This window comes from Gekko japonicus, unplaced genomic scaffold (assembly GCF_001447785.1).
Source record: "Gekko japonicus isolate JY-2015 unplaced genomic scaffold, Gekko_japonicus_V1.1 scaffold2850, whole genome shotgun sequence".
NCBI classification, from domain to species: domain Eukaryota; kingdom Metazoa; phylum Chordata; class Lepidosauria; order Squamata; family Gekkonidae; genus Gekko; species Gekko japonicus.
This window is the reverse complement of record NW_015164746.1, coordinates 91,330-108,200: the sequence shown is the minus strand read 5'-3', so window position 1 is coordinate 108,200 and position 16,871 is coordinate 91,330. Positions and strand designations below refer to the sequence as shown.

General features: G+C 46.6%; 1 protein-coding gene across 2 annotated transcripts in view; it reads right to left on the bottom strand.

The window, feature by feature from the left end:
• The window catches only part of LOC107109065 (peptidoglycan recognition protein 3-like), a 28,989-nt gene extending 14,263 nt beyond the window's left edge, over nt 1–14,726 (bottom strand). Inside the window, exon 1 of one of the 2 annotated variants that reach the window (XM_015409640.1) lies at nt 14,636–14,726. The gene's annotated coding sequence lies outside the window, so the exon portion shown is untranslated. Of the gene's footprint in view, nt 1–14,210; nt 14,601–14,635 lie in introns of those variants that run through there. The other variant, XM_015409639.1, reaches the window with a different exon arrangement.
• Nucleotides 14,727–16,871: the final 2,145 nt, after the last annotated feature.

Here is a 16,871-nt window from a genome sequence, read left to right as displayed (position 1 = left end):
CCGGGGGGGCGGGGGGCGGACACCGGCCTCGCCGGTGCCGCCGCCACTCTTCTCCCCCCCGCGAGTATCGCGGGTCCCCCTCTTGTTTTTACCTAATTTCCCAACAGTCCCATGACCAGAAGATGACAACAAAAGCCTCCAGTATCCATGGCCAAACTGGCCTGGAGAAAAATTGCTTCTGGACCCCAAAGTGGTGATCAGCTTTTCCCTGTGTGTGTAAGAAAGGGCCACGAGAACTAAGCACTGAGGCAACCCTTCCTGCCCTCCCTTCTCATGATCTGCCTAAGTTCACAGAATCAGCATTGTTGTTAGATGGTCATCTAGCCTCTGTTTAAAAACCTCCAAAGGAGGAGAGCCCTCCACCTCCTGAGGAAGCCTGTTCCACTGAGGAGCTGCTCTGTCAGGAAGTTCTTCCTAATGCTTAGCTAAAAACATTTTTGATTTAATTTCACCCATTGGTTCTGGTGCGACCTTCTGAGGCAACAGGAAACAACTCTGTACTATCCTCTATAAGACGGTCCTTCAAATACTTGAAGATGGTTATCATATCACCTCTCAGTCATCTCCTCTCCATCATCATCTTCAAGTTTATTGTATTAGCCATTGGCCATATCCTCTCCAGGCTAAACATACCCAGCTCCTTCAACCTTTCCTCATAGGACTTGGTCTCTAGACCCCTCACCATCTTCGATGCCCTCCTATGGACAGGCTCCAGCTTGTCTATATCCTTCTTAAATTGTGGTGCCCCAAACTGAACACAATACTCTAGGTGAGGTCTAACCAGAGCAAAGTGATACCATCATGTCACGTGATCTGGACACTATACTTCTGTTGATACAACCCAAAATGGCATTTGCCCTTTTAGCTACCGCCTCACACTGCTGACTCATGTTCAGTGTATGGTCTACTAAGACTCTTCACACATACTACTGCCAATACAAGTCTCCCCCATCCTATAATTATGCATTTGATTTTTCCTACCTAAATGCAGAACTTTATATTTATCCCCATTGAAATTCATTTTATTTGTTTTAGCACAGTTTTCCAGCCTGTAAAGATCATCCTGTATCCTGACTCTGTATCCTATTGTATTTGCTACCCTTCCCAAATTAGTATCATCTACAAATTTTATAAGCATTCCCTCTATTCCTTCATCCAAATCATTGATAAAGATGTTGAACAAAACAGGTCCCAAGACAGATCCTTGAGGCACTCCATTTGTCACTCCTCTTCAAGAGGATGAGGAGCCATTAACAAGAACTCTTTGGGTGTGATTGATTGTTTTAAAATGTTTAAAATGTTTTATGTGGATTTTAAGGTACTTTGTACCAATTAATGTAAGCCGCCCTGAGCCTGTTCGCAAAGAGGGCGGGATACAAATGGAACTAATAAATAAATAAATCTGTCAGACCAAGAAGCAGAGGTCATTTCGGGGGGGATCGGGGGGGATCGCAGTTCCCCCGGGTGAGGTACGGGGGCGGGGCATATGACAAAGCCCCGCCCCCTGCTTCCGGCCGCCCCGTTTCCGGCCCTCATTCAGCCAGGAGGAGGCAGGAGAAGAGGGAGGGTAAGTTGTTTCCTCCCTGCCTCTCCCCACCCCTGCCTTCCTGGAGCCAGGGAGGGCCTTCGCGGGGCTTCCTTGCACTCCTGCCGGCCTGCAGGTCCACTGCCGGGCCCCTCATGGGGCTCGGCAGTGGAGCTGCAAGGCCGGCGGCGGTGCCAGCCGGGACCGTTGGGGGCAGGGTGTGTGGCCTTATGACACACTTCTGGTGATGTCAGGGGGTGTGGCATATGCTAATGAGTTATGCTAATGAGTTCCCCTAGCTCTTTTTCTACAAAAAAGACCTAGGATCAGTGTTCCCTCTAAGATGAGTTAGTGTGAGCTAGCTCACAGTTTTTTTAGCCTCCAGCTCACACATTTTTGTCTTAGCTCAGGAAGGATGGCTCCAGAGCAAACTAATTTATGGCATAGCCACATCACTTACTCTCAACTTTAATGCCAGTAGCTCACAAAGTAGAATTTTTGATCACAAGACTCCACAGCTTAGAGGGAGCATTGCCTAGGATCCAGTGCAGCTTTCTCCAGTTCATATCATATCAGCAACTGACTAGTAACTTTCTGATGGTGTGTGCTTTCTGAGACTTGATTTGAATTTGGAGGCCTCTGGAACTACCATTCCCATCAACCCCTGCAGGAAGCCATAAGACAGAGAAGACTAATTCTTAAGAACGATAGGCAACAGTTCAAGACTGGTCACAGAGCAAAGACTAAAGCATCTCTATGGAAGTCCCAGAGGAACAGCTGAGTCCTGAAAGCTCCAGCATAGAGGAGCGTGAGACCAAATCAGAGGCTGGGAGGAAAGCATGGAGTAAGAAGCTAAGGGAGATGTTGGAGGGATTTTCTGCAATATGGCCCATTCTGCATCTAGCATTCACTCAGTTGTTTTGCCAAACCCACACTGGAACAGAAAGAGATGTGGCTCAAAACTGTTGGAAATGTGTGACTTGCAAGGTCTAGATTCCAGTCATTATAGGGTTAATCTGTTTCTGTACCTTCTGTGCTATTGTTTATCCTGACCCAGAAGGAAACCTGGCTCAGAGCCAATGCAAAGATAGCCCGGGAAATCTAAGTGTGTTTACTAACATGGATTGGTTAATGCAATCAGGTGACTTCCTTCTAGGGGTCAGGGAAGAAGACAAATCTCCATTGTTGCGTGACCATGTGTCTGTAGCTGTAAAGATGTGAAAATGTAGGTCTAGATATCTCTTTTGTTTTGTAGCTTTCCATGTGAACCCTTCCCTTAGAAATAAAGCTTTTACATAGAAAGAAATGTCTCCTCTCCAGTGAAGCAAAGATCCATTGTAAATTCTATTTAAGTATTTTTGACTATTTTCCCAAGAAAAACCACATTCAATTACCCCGGGCCAACGACGTACTGACTGCAGAGTCACCCCCGAATGGCCATAAAAAAGCCATAAAACTATGCGGACAGTACCATAAAACCGAAGGATCACAGGAAGTGAAAGCAGCATGCAGTGTAGAGGCTACCATAAAATCCGACGATTAAAGAAAGTGAAAGTGGCATGCAATGTTGAGGGGAATGTCTGTTCCAATGTGGGTTTGGTAAAACAGTGGAATGAATGCTTAGACGCAGATTGGGCCTATGTCAAGAAGAACTCCACAAGATTCATTGAATCCAGGGGTCATTTCCTGCAGGAGCGCACAGGAGTGGAGCTCCAGCAGTAAAGAGCCCAGGGGGCGGGGAAATGCAACAAGCCCCACCTCCTGCTCCCAGCAGCCCTCAGTCAGAGCAAGAAGCAGCCAGGTAAGTTGCAGAACCACCACGCCCCGGCCCCCCAGTCCAAAACAGTCCAGTGGCACCTTTAAGACCAAGTTTTATTCAGGTACAAGCTCTCCCTCCTCTGTGAGGACAGATCTGCACGTTCCACCCCCACCCCCCCAATAGCTAGCAATCCAAAACAGTTGAGCAGTGGGTGTTGCCTTCTGACACACTTCCGGTGATGTCAGGGGTGTGGCATATGCAACCTAATGTTATGCTAATGAGTTATGCTAATGAGCTCCTGCACCTCTTTTTCTACGAAATGACCCCTGATTGAATCTATCGTAGTCTGTCTGAAGAAACGTGTAAGGAACTGGAATCTAAGGAGGGCTGAGTGAACCTGTAATGATTAAGTAAAAGCAGAAATGGCCCAGGGAATATAAAGATGCAGAAGTATAGAAATGCATAGTAACAGATTCACCTAAAGGAATTATCTAGGTTCTGTATCTAGATCTGTGGTTCTACCACAGGAAATACATGCCTCTTCCTGTAGGAAGACTGAGAAGTTGGGGGTGGTGGTTAGCCATGAATGCAGTTAGACAATAGATTTGTCATATTATTTCCAAAATAGGAGATGAGGAAGTGTTCTCAGTGCTCTCCCCCCCCCCTCACCCGTACTGACGGAACTCATCTCATAGTGTTACTAATTCTGCTATCTTATGAAACAGTTTTGAGATGCTGTGTTCTTTCGTTCTTTCCCCCCCAGGATGTATGCCAATTTAAAACTTTATAATAACAACAACAACTTTTTTAAAAAAAGACTGGTTACAGAGCCATCTTCTGTAGTTTAGAAGAAGAAGAGGAGATTGGATTTGTACCCCGTCCTTCACTACCTGAAAGAGTCTCAGAGAGGCTTATGGAGTCCTCCCCCTCCCCCTCCTCACCCTGTGTGGTAGGTGGGGCTGAGAGAGCTCTTTCAAGGACTGCTCGTGGAAGAACAGCTCCGAGAGAACTTGTGACTGAGCCAAAGCCACACCAGCATGGAAGGTCCACTCCACTAGCTCCCTCTCACTGGAGCTGCTCCTGTGTGATTGCAAGGACAGTAGATGTCTCATGGTATTCTTGACCCATCCAGTAATCCAAAATATCATCAGCTTCCACTATGCTTTTTTAATATGAGAGAATGGAGAAATCTGATGAGGCGCCCATTGGTGCTAAAGCCACCAATGGGTGAGTCGTTGGGTTTCTCCATTCTCTGCCCATCGCATGAACGACAGTTGCATGAGTTCATGATGGAATGTACCCAACATACCTTCTGCCTGGCCAGTTACATCATGACCTTATTACTGCTGGTAATGAAGTCCCTCACTGTAGAATCTCAAAGGCTCCATTGTGATGGACTGTTGGGCAATCCTTCAATACAAGATCTGTCCCACCCTACTTATTAAGGCCCAATTTTAAGCTTATTGAAGGATAGGGGAGGTTAGTCTGACATTCTGTCTCACCCTTAATAGCTGATGTTTGTGGGTGAGTCCACTTGCATAAGAAAGACACTGAAGAGAATAAGGTCTTTTTTCTATAAGAGAAGGAGGAGGAGGAGGAGATTGGATTTATACCCCACTCTTCACTACCCAAAGGAGTCTCAGAGAGGCTTACAATCTCATTTCCCTTCCCCTCCACACAACAGACACCCTGTGAGGTAGGTGGGGCTGAGACAGTTCTTTTGACAACTGCTCCTGAGAGAACAGGTCTATAAGAACTTGTGACTGACCCAAGGTCACACCAGCAGCTGCATGTGGAAGAGTGAGGAATCAAACACAGTTCTCTCAAATTAGAGTTCACACTCCTAACCACTACACCAAACTGGCTCTCCCAACACACTCAAAGTAGTAGCTCTGCCCATCTTTATTGTCTCTTTTTTGTTTCCCATCCCTTGCATTTGTTAAAAAACAACAACCCAGAAACGCACTGCAGCCATTTTGATGTAATTCAATAAACGTGGATCACTAAATTAGTTTTCATGCTTTGGTTTATTCCAGATGTAATGCAAAACCATAGTTTATTTCAAATGTTGTTTGAGAAACCACAATTCAGCTCAAACGGCCCTGACCTGAATATCCCAGGCAAGCCCGATCTCATCAGATCTTAGAAAGCTAAGCAGGGTTGACTCTAGCAAATAGTTGGATGGGAGACCTCCAAGGAATACCAGCAGACTTGGGAGGCGGGGGCAGGCTTTATTCAGCCACCTCTCTGAATATCTTCAAGACCCCCAGTAGGGGTCAGTCACCAGAGGTCGCCATGACTTCCAGGTGCACACGCACACACACACATATGAAAAAAATATAGGAAAAATACCCCCCCCCCCAAAAAAACCCCAAACACAGAATTCAGCTCAAAGGCAATCACTTTGTTCTGCCCGGGGAATCTCTGTCGCCGGACTATTTACGGGGTGACTCTGGAGAATGAGCCAGGATTAAACCAGGATGTTCGTGATGACAGAGTGCCTTTGCATCTCTCGTGACACTGAACTATTTAAAATGGGTGATAAAAACTTGATTTCTGGAACTAACGAACTGGATAGAAAAGAGGCAGACCTAGCTGCCTTACTAGCCGAGAAAGTATTCTAGATCGTTGAAGAAGAAAAGCATTTGACAAAGAGGAAAGGAAAAACCCTTAGGAGAGAAAGTAAGTCTTGTCCAGCTACAGATTGCTGCCCCCTACAGGATCTTTTCTTCTTCTTCTTTGTACACAAGACATTGAAATACCCAAGCTTGCTATATCCAACCTCAGTAACCATAGGCTGCGTTCAGACTGGCAGTTTGGCCCGATATAGGCATGTTTCACAAACGGATTAAAGGCGCCGGTTTACACAGCCAAAGCTGTTGGGTGTTCCCCAGCCGTACGCAACCCATCGTGTGACGATTCTCTACCGCATTAAAAAAGTACCAGGTGAAAGCAGTAGCAAAACCCTGGAGGGCGCGTTGATCCCGTTTCCCGGACTTGTACACACTACAAGCTGCAAACAAGCCACATTGCTGCGGCTCTGTGCCCAGGGGTCATTTCCTGCAGGAGTACACAGGAGCGGAGCTCCAGCAGTAAGGAGCCCAGGGGGTGGGCACATGCAACAAGCCCCACCCCCTGCTCCCAGAAGCCCTCAGTTGGGCCATGAGGAGCAAGAAGCAGCCAGTTAAGTTGCAGAGCCCCCCCACCGGCCCACCTTCAGGTAGAAGCTCTTCCTCCTCTGTGAGGGCAAATCTGCGCAGCCCCCCCCAATAGCTAGCAATCCAAAACAGTACAGTGGGACCTTTAAGACCAAGTTTTATTCAGGTACAAGCTCTCCCTCCTCTGTGAGGGCAGATTTGCATGTTCCCTCCCCCCCAATAGCTAGCAATCCAAAACAGTCCAGTGGAGCCTGAGCGGTGGGTGTTGCCTTCTGACACACTTCCGGTGATGTCAGGGGGTGTGGCATATGCAAATGAGTTATGCTAATAAGTTATTCTAATGAGCTCCTTCACCTCTTTTTCTACGAAATGACCCCTTTCTGCGCCTATGCGCCTACGCGCATAGGTACATGTGGCCAGAGTGAAAAACAGCCGTTTACAGCCGCGCCTCCGCCAGGGGCAGGCCAACAGTGTGAACGCTCCCTTGCACCTCCTCCCCAGTATTCTCCCACATCAGTCGGCGCAGTATGACCGGGAAAACCCACCACAACTTAGTCCAGGTCTTTTTGCCCTGCCTCCCTCGCGCTTTATACTGCCAGTCTGTCCTCAGCCACAATTAGTTCAATTAAAACATGATTTCATCTTATGTCTGAACTGAACCAAAGATTGGGTGGGATCCAGATGTCATTTTTCCAGTAGCACAGTTGAATTTCCCTGCCTCCCCTCCTTCCACAGCAGAGCACTGACTTTCACAACATGTTGGTCCTGGTGGATAAAACTCCCTGGGGAACAACAGGAGATGTGCGTGTCTGCAATAGTAAGGGGAAATCGGTGGAAACTGCCAGTTTAGTCTGGATCCGTCACTGGATCCATCACTTATTTTTGCTCATTTGTGCCTGTCGATCATGGCGTCTCTTTGAATTTGTGTGGTTAGGTATGACGTGTCATTAACGTTCTTGATCGTTCCCTCTCTCTCTGGGTATGTGATACTGCCACCAGGAATTTGATTCAAATCTTATTAATCAGACTTTCTCACAGTATTGTGCCCAAGCTCTAAGACTCCTTTTTTGGACTATGTTGCCCTGAGAACGAGACTCTAGTATTTAAATAGCATATGACTTTGGGTTAACAATACACAAAATAAAACTTGATTTGTACGAGAAGTGTACTGGTTTCAAGATGTGTTGTAACTTGTCCCTTCAGTGAATAAAACAGTATATGTTAATAACGTCTGACTGAGGTGTCACACCCTTTCACTTCACAAATCCGCCTTACTCTCCAAAACCTCCCTTCTCTCCAGAAGTTACTTTGACCAGTCTTTATTTTATTTTTCTCAGTTTTATCTTTCCTTTTTTAACCCCAGCTTAGTCAGCTTCTGTCTCTCATACCCTTATAATACTTTGACAATATTAGCAATTGACTCTCTCTAGACTCTAACATGTCCTCAATAGCACAATATGGTGACTGACTGTTCACTGCTGACTGAACACACTTCTTCTGCCTTCTCTCCCTCCACACTCACACTTCTTAGCTCCACTCAAAAGCTCTCAGTCACCAGGGGTCATTTCCTGCAGGAGCGCACAGGAGCGGAGCTCCAGCAGTAAGGAGCCCAGGGGGCAGGCACATGCAACAAGCCCCACCCCCTGCTCCCAGCAGCCCTCAGTTGAGTCACGAGGAGCAAGAAGCAGCCAGGTAAATTGCAGAGCCCCCCCCCCCAGCCATCCTTCAGGTACAAGCTCTCCCTCCTTTGTGTGGGCAGATCTGTGCTCCCCCCCTCAATAGGTAGCAATCCAAAACAGTCTAGTGGCACCTTTAAGACCAAGTTTTATTCAGGTACAAGCTCTCCCTCCTCTGCAAGGTCAGATCTGCAGGTCCCCCCCCCCAATAGCTAGGAATTCAAAACAGTCCAGTGGAGCCTGAGTGGTGGGTGTTGCCTTCTGACAAACTTCCAATGATGTTAGGGGGTGTGGCATATGCAAATGAGTTATGCAAATGAGTTGTGCTAATGAGCTCCTGCACCTCTTTTTCTTCAAAATGACCCCTGTCAGTCACCAACCAGTCACCTCACTCACTCATCCCCCTCGTTCACCCCCCTTGTTCTTCTGAAGCTTACCAACCAGAAGAAGGAGAAGAAGAAGGAGGAGAAGGAGGAGAAGGAGAATGAGGAGGAGGAGGAAAAGGAGGAGGAGGAGATTGGATTTATACCCCACCCTTCACTACCCAAAGGTGTCTCAGAGTGGCTTACAAACTCCTTTCCCATCCCCTCCCCACCACAGACACCCTGTGAGGTAGGTAGGGCTCAGAGAGCTCTTGACAGAAACTGATCCTTTTCCAAGAATGGCTCTGACAGAACTACGGCTTGCCCAAGGTCATCCAGCCAGGTGCAAGTGGAGGAGTGGGGAATCAAACCCAGTTCTCCCAGATTAGAGTCTGTGCACTTAACCACTACACCAGACTGGCTTTGCACTTAACCACTGCACCGAAGAAACACACACTTTAAACTTTAGATCATTACAGTGCCGCTCTCCATTTCTTCCCTCCCCCTTTTCGAAGATTTCATGATACCCCATAACAAACACTTAAACTAGGGGTGATTTCAAGGGGTACCAAGGAATAGTGGGTGCTGTCCCACAACCCCCATTTTCAGACACAGTAAAGCTGGAAGAGACACAACAGACACCCTGTGTTGGAGGCGGAACTGAGAGAGCTCTGACAGAAACTGCTCTTTTTCAAGAACAGCTCATATCAGAACTACGGCTTTCCGCACATCATCCAGCAGGTGCAGGTGGGGGAGTGGAGAATCAAAGCCGGTTCTCCCAGATTAGAGTCCGCGCACTTAACCACTACACCAAACTGGCTCTCTCACAGCCCTATGTAACAACGCCGGTTATAGCCTCTCTCCAGCGGACCATGTATAGAAATTTCCCGCCATCTGTTTCTATTTAGCATTTTATGTAATTGTGTGTATTGAAGTTTGATTGTATTTATTGGTTTTATTGCATTTTAACTTGTGGAAGCCGCCTTGAGCCAGTTTGCACCAGCAAGGCGGGATACGAATTGAAGGTGAATTAAAAAAAAAAAAAATCAAGTCCAGGAGAACCATAGAGAACAAGAAGTGTTGTTGTTGTTGTTGTTTTCCTGGGTACAAGCTTTTGAGGGTTAAATCTCTTATTGGATGGAAGAAGCTTTGACTCTTGAAAGTTCATGCCCCAAACATCTCAGTCTCTAAGGTGCTACTGGACTCTGTGATGACCCCTTATCTGGGGAGGCCTGGTTTCACTTTAAAAGGGTTCTTTTTATTTTGTTCAACTGGGTAGGTTAGGCTGCCACCAGGAAATTCTAGGCTTTCCAAACCTTTATACTTTCTTTTGGCTATCACTGGGTAGGTAGGTCGAGGTTTTAGGCTTTCATGAGGGTCTATGTGTTTCCTGAGAAATTATTTCTTTCAGAGCTGGCAGACTTAAATAAAATAAGATTTATTGAAACAGTTCATAAATTAAAGTGTAGAACAATGTAACCAGTAATGTGAATAATTTTAACAATTTCGTTGTGTCTCCCACAGGATCTGCTCCCTTTCTGACAGGGATTTTTCAAGTAACTTTGTAACTCATTACTCAGGGTCATATAGGTTTCCTATTTCACTCCAGTCTGTCACTCAGACTTTTTATTTTTCTCTTTAACTTTACTTTCTTGTTTCCTTATACATTCAACTTTTCTTCATACACAGAACTTAACTCTTGTATCACACACAATACTGTCTCTCTCTCAGACTTCAGAACTAACTCCTTAACTGTCTTCATCAACTGTCCAACTTCTAACTGTCACTCCTGAAGGACATACCCATTCATCCACTCAGAAACACTTTTCAACCCCCCCTGTCAATCACCAATCACACCACACTTGTCTCTTCAAGCACTCTAGTCCAACACACAGCCATGCAACCAAACTTTTAAAGAGACATACACACATATAAAACAAGAAATCATTACAGACTCAAATCCAGCTGTTTCTGGAGGAAGATGGCACAGGCACATCCCCTCCACATCAGCATTCTGGGGTGTTGTTGGTGTTTTTGGTGAGCATTTGAATATGTGTGCCTGGAAGTCATGGTAACTTCTGGTGACCCCTAGTAGGGCTTGGGCATTTCAGAGAGGTGGCTCATTATCCAAAAGTTTCCAGATGTAATTGTGGTCATAAGACCAGCCACAGTAGGTACAGATAAAGGGGACAATTTATAAATTTTAAAATGGATAAATACATAAAGGAAAAGTAAAAAAAAATGCTGCCTCCTGATACTCTCGAATATTTCCAGGGTTTTCCGGTGAGCCGTTTATCAGTATTTTGGAAAATCCCAGATACCATCCAAGTCTTATGATGAAAGGCTGAAAGAGTTGGGTATGCTTAGCCTGGGAAAGAGAAGGCTTAGAGGGGACATGACTGCAGTCTTCAAATATTTGAAGGGCGGTCATGTTGAAGATGGAGCAGATCTATTATCTCTTGCTCCAGATTGCAAGACTAGATCTAATGGGTGGAAAGTACAAGGGAGTCGTTACCGGCTAAATATCAGGAGAGACTTCCTAACTGTAAGAGTGGTTGAGCAGTGGAACACATTGCCTGGGGAGGTGGTGGATGCTCCTTCACCGGATGTTTTCAAGTGGAGGCTGGATGACTATCTTTCGGGTTTGTCACAGGGCTATCTTTTGGCTATGCTCCTGTAGAGTGCAGGGGGTTGGACTAGATAGCCTGTAAGGTCCCTTCCAACTCAAACATTCTATGAAGAAAGCCATCTTTCGACTTCCGGTCTTTGGCACTTTGAACGATGGCGGCGTCTCTGGGTTCCTCCGAGAGACATGTGCCATTAATCGGCGATTAGGAGGGAGCATGATGGTGCCAGGGGGCTTTGGAGAGCCCTCCCTCTGGCCGGTAGCCGGTACAGGGGGGGGTACTCTCTTCCCTGAAGGTCCTACCCTGATTCCCAGTACTGGACTAGAAGCGACCACCGGAACAAGCATTTGGAGGTTTAGCGATTTTCTCTGCCTGGCCGTTTTAGGACCTGGCTGGATCGATTCAAGGATTGATGAGTGAGTTGTTGTTGAAACGAGACACTAAAGCCTAGAAGTGAAGTCCCTCCACTACAAGCGTACAAACAAAGGGGGGGAGGGTACGCCCTATCTCCTGACGCTTTAAGCAAATGCGAAAGCAAGGAGGGAGGGACTATTCAAACTGTGGCGATGGACTGTAGCAGAGAGTTTTTCTAAAAGAAAGCAGAGCATTTAAACAGACCTTAGAGACTTTGCCATTCTTTCTCGGCTGATGTAAACATCCCCAAAAGATGGCGACGAGAGGTGAAGAGGGAGGCGGGACCAATGTTGTCTTCAGAAAGGAGACAGCGGAAAGTTAGATTGTGACCTAACCACAGACTCTGTCTTTAAAGTGAATTGTGGGCCCTCTGGTGGCTAAAGTGAGAAGCAATCTGGATCTGTACTAAAAGCAACTACACTTTTAAAGGGACAGTACGTGGATCATAGAGATATATGAATGGCAAGGAGATTCTAAGTTTAGTTTTTTGTGGCTGGACTGGCAAGCTAATCGAAAAGCAGTTTCTTTGGAGTAAAGGGTTCGCTACCCTAACTTTATATGATCTGCTTGCTAAGAGAAAGGTTAGAATCTCCAATGAGCGTGTTGTAATTGCAACAAAAGGAAAGACTCTTTTGATCTAAGGAAGCAAAGATCTCCCAGGAAAAAAGGAACTTAGTTCATATCATGAATGGACAGATCCAGACTTATAGAAACTAAAAGATAATTGAAGAAAGAAGATACATTGAAGATGGAAGAAGAAAAACGTGTTGTAATGTTCTTACTGAGGGAACATTGGTTTTAAAAGATGTCTGGGGGGGGAGTAAAGCGTGGTGATGCTAAACTTTTTCTTAAGGGCTGTAATTATTGCGTTATAGCTTTGGAACTACTCTCTGTTCAGTCAGATAAGCAGGTTTTGTCAACAGAAGCGATGATTGGTGGGCACTCTTCATGTTTGAAAGCAAATGTATAAGAGTAATAACTATGTTTTAAGCATTGTATAACCTCCATTCTTGGGTTTTTAGTTAGGTTTTCTTTACTTTTTCCTATAGATTGTAGATTTTCCCTCCCCAATTTCTGTTGTAGTTTTATAGAAATGCAAATAAAAAATTCCCCCCTCGGGGGGCTAAAAAAAAAAGAAAGCCATCTTTCGGGAATGTCGTAGGGCTATCTTTCGGCTCTGCTCCTGCAGAGTGCAGGGGGTTGGACTAGATGACCTGCAAGGTCCCTTCCAACTCTCACATTCTATGATTCTATGACCCAAATATATCTGAAAAATGCTAATAATTTTTATACATTGACTATACATTTATATATGTGGCTATATATATTTATATATCTGGCTATATATATTTATATCTCTGGCTATATATTGGGCTCTGCTATATCTGAATGCACATCCCTATTATCAGGGTTGCCAACATCCAGGCGGGGCCTGGAGATCTCATGGAGTTGCAACCAATCTCCAATCTCCAGACTCCAGAGATCAGTTTCCCTGGAGAGAGAGAACATGGCTACTTTGGAGGGTGGACTCCATGGCATTATACCCCACAGAGCCCCTTCCTCCCCAAAGCTCAACCCCTCCATGCATCACCACCAAATCTCCAGGGATTACCCTACCACAGTTGGCTACCCTAGTCATAGGAAGAACCTTTCCAAACATCTGGTGCCTAAGACCCCTGGTTGATGGACATAGTAGGGACTGATGCTGGGACGTTCACTTGCATGTGCTCTAGCAGTAAACCACAGCCCTTCCCACATCAAAATGCCGCCTTATCTCAAACCACCACACTTAATCTGTCCCAATCAGTGTTCTCTGATCTTACTCACGGCACCTGTGTGGCAGACAGATCGCTCCCATTATCTGCTAACCAAGATCCTCTTCTTTCGGCTATGCTCCTGCAGAGTGCAGGGGGTTGGACTAGATGACTTGCAAGGTCCCTTCCAACTCAAACATTCTATGATTCTATGAAAGAACATCAAAAACTTGACCTGGGACCCACTATTACCCGTGCAAGTTTCCACTTTATCATGACATCTCCATGATTTAATCCATATAGTAATAGCCCTGTGGCTGCTGGCTGCTTATCTTACTTCTCCCTTCAGCTGTTCTGCTCAAAGTCAGACCTGAACTGTAGCTTGGAAAAACAACAAAACAGCAAAGAGATGGACATAAGAACATAAGAGAAGCCGATGTTGGATCAGGCCAATGGCCCATCTAGAAGAAGAAGAAGAGATTGGATTTATACCCCACCCTTCACTACCCAAAGGTGTCTCAGAGTGGCTTACAATTTCCTTTCCCTTCCCTTCCCCACAACAGACACCCTGTGAGGTAGGCGGGGCTGAGAGAGCTCTGACAGAAACTGCTCTTTTCCAAGAACAGCTCTTATCAGAACTACGGCTTGCCCAAGGTCATCCAGCCAGGTGCAAGTGGAGGAGTGGGGGAATCAAACCCAGTTCTCCCAGATTAGAGCCCACACACTTAACCACTACACCAAACTGGCTTTCTAGTCCAATACTCTGCCACACAGTGGCCAAAAATACCAGGTGCCATCAGGAGGTCCACCACTGGGGCCAGAACACTAGAAGCTCTCCCACTGTTTCCCCCTCCAAGCACCAAGAATACAGTGCACCACCTGCCCCATCCTGAGAGTTCCTATCTGAATGTTCCCTTAGATGGTCTAAGACTTACCTGTGTCTTCCCTGGGTAAAGTCTTCATTGTAAAAAAAATAATAAAGCCACGAGTTGCCTCTCCTCTTTTTAAGGGTGGCTGATGGATTATGAGAGAAGCAGAATGTCGAAATAAAGAAGAATCCTCTTGGCAAGATGTCACCGTGTTGTGGATCAGCAATGGGGCGGGTGTGATGGGAGACGACCAAGCTACGGGAGCTCAAAGCAAAGATACAAACTTCCACTCCCAGAGGTTTCTGTCAAAGACCCGATTTCCTGCCTGGTTCTTCTGCAGCAACACGGGGAATCCACTTATTGCATCACAGTAATTAAAATCGGGATTGTGCATCATCCTTTCTTAGATTAGTTTCAGCTTCTGACAACAGCCTCAATGATTCAAGGGCATTCTGGCTTAGAGAAACTTCGGGGTGAAAAGAAGCTCTTACCTGCTCAACTCCTGTCCCTCAAGTAAGAGGTGAAAGAGGCAAGAATTGTACTAGAAGAATTAAGCAAAGCAGACCGATCAGGAAATGTGGGCTTCACATGAGCGACGTCGCAACTGGGAAATGTGGGAATGGCTTGAATAAGGAAACCGACTGAAATCAAGGAAGTGTGTGGCGGAGAAAAATGCCTCTCGGCAGGTACTGCGCAGGACTCTTGAGTCTTGTTTTGGCACTGCTAAAAACATGAAAAAATGCTGCTTTATTTTGGTTCTCCGTTTGCTAGCCTTGTCCTGGATAGCCCCAGGCGAGCCTGATCTCATGAGATCTCGGAAGCTAAGCAGGGTCAGCCCTGGCTAGTTTGGGGTAGTGGTTAAGAGAGCAGTGGAGAACCAGGTTTGACTCCCCACATCTCCACATGCAGCTGTTGGGGTGACCTTGGGTCAGTCACAGTTCTTCCAGAGTTGTTCTTGAAAGAGCAGTTCTTTCAGAGCTCTCTCAGCCCCACCTACCTCACAGGGTGTCTGTTGTGGGGAGGGGGAGGGAAAGGAGTTTGTAAGCCATCCTGAGACTCCAAGTGAAGGGCAGGGTATAAATCCTCCTCCTCCTTGTATTTGGATGGGAGACCTCCAAGGAATGCCAGAGGCTATGCTCCCTCTAAGCTGTGGAGTCTTGTGAGCAAAAATTCTACTTTGTGAGCTACTGGCATTGAAGTTATGAGTGAGCAATTTAGCTGCTGCATAAATTTGTCTGCTCTGGAGTAGGGGCATGCAAAAAAATTTTTTTGGCCTACTCGGATTCGGCAGAATTGGGCAGAATCAATTTCGGCTGGCAGAAAGACTCCCGCATGTCAGTTTCATCAGCCTGAGGGGATTCCGGAGTCTAGGGGATTTGGCCAGCCGAATGTCAATTTCAACCCCATTATATCCTATGGCCCATTGAAGTCAATGGCGAAAACATAGGGTATATTCTGGAGGCTGGAAGAGACGGGGTTTGAGGGAGAGGCTCCAAACTCACAGGGTAGCTGCTGGAGCCTCTCCCCAAGATACCAACCAAGTCTCAAGATCATTGGACTAGGGGGTCCAATTCTACGGGCCCTCAAACAGATTGCCCCTATCCCCTCCATTGTTCTCTAAGGTGGGGAAAAAGTTACTTTTCCCCCACCATAGAGAACAATGAAGGGCAACCTGTTTGGGAGGCCGTACAATTGGACCCCCTGATCCAATGTTTCTCAAACTTGGTTGATATCTTGGGGAGAGGCTCCAGCAGCTACCCTGTGAGTTTGGAGCATCTCCCTCAAACCCCCTCCCCTCCAGCCCCCAGAATATACCCTATGTTTTCACCATTGACTTCAATGGGTCATAGGATATAATGGGGCCAAATTGCCACCGACATTCGGCAGCAATTCGGCAGCAAGCCGAATCAGATCAGAGAATCTGATTCGGCCTGCAGCAGGCCGAAAAGGGTCCGAATGGGCCTTTTTCGGGGCTGCGTTCAGTTCGGATGAACCCAATGCACATCCCTACTCTGGAGCCATCCTTCCTGAGTGAAGGCAAAAATGTGTGAGCCGGAGGCTAAAGAACTGTGAGCTAGCTCACACTAACTCAGCTTAGAGGGAACACTGACCAGGGGGTGACACAGAGGCAGGTGATGGCAAACCACCTCTGAAGGTCTCTTGCCTTGAAAACCCTATGTGGCCACCATAAGTCAGCTGTGACTCAATGGCACTTTCGACCACCACCAGGTCTCTGGAGACTCAGATCCTGAGATTCTGGTGTGGTGCCTAAGGGCTCGGATGTGGAGCCTGTCGGAACAGTGGGCAGAATTTGGAGGCACTCTCTTTTTTTAAAGATATTTCAAACCCTTCTGTTCCAGGTCCACTTCTTGTGCAGAATTATACATCTGGTTGAAGAACAATGTTTGAGTCCAGTGGCACCTCTAAGACCAGCAAAGTTTGATTGTGGGTATAAACAGGGCTTTTTTTGTAGAAAAAGCCCAGCAGGAACTCATTAGCATAATAGGCCACACCCAACAACAGAAACTCATTAGCGTATTAGGCCACACATCCATGCCTTCCCTTGGTTTGCCCAGGCGCCCCATGGCTGCGGGGAGCCTGGACAAGCCGGCCCTTTGTGGGGAGGGGAGGCAGTTAAACTGCCTTCCCTTGGCTTGCCCACGGGCCACCCGGGCAAGCCGACCTTTGGACAGGCCAGGGAAGCCACGGGGAGACATTTAAATGCCT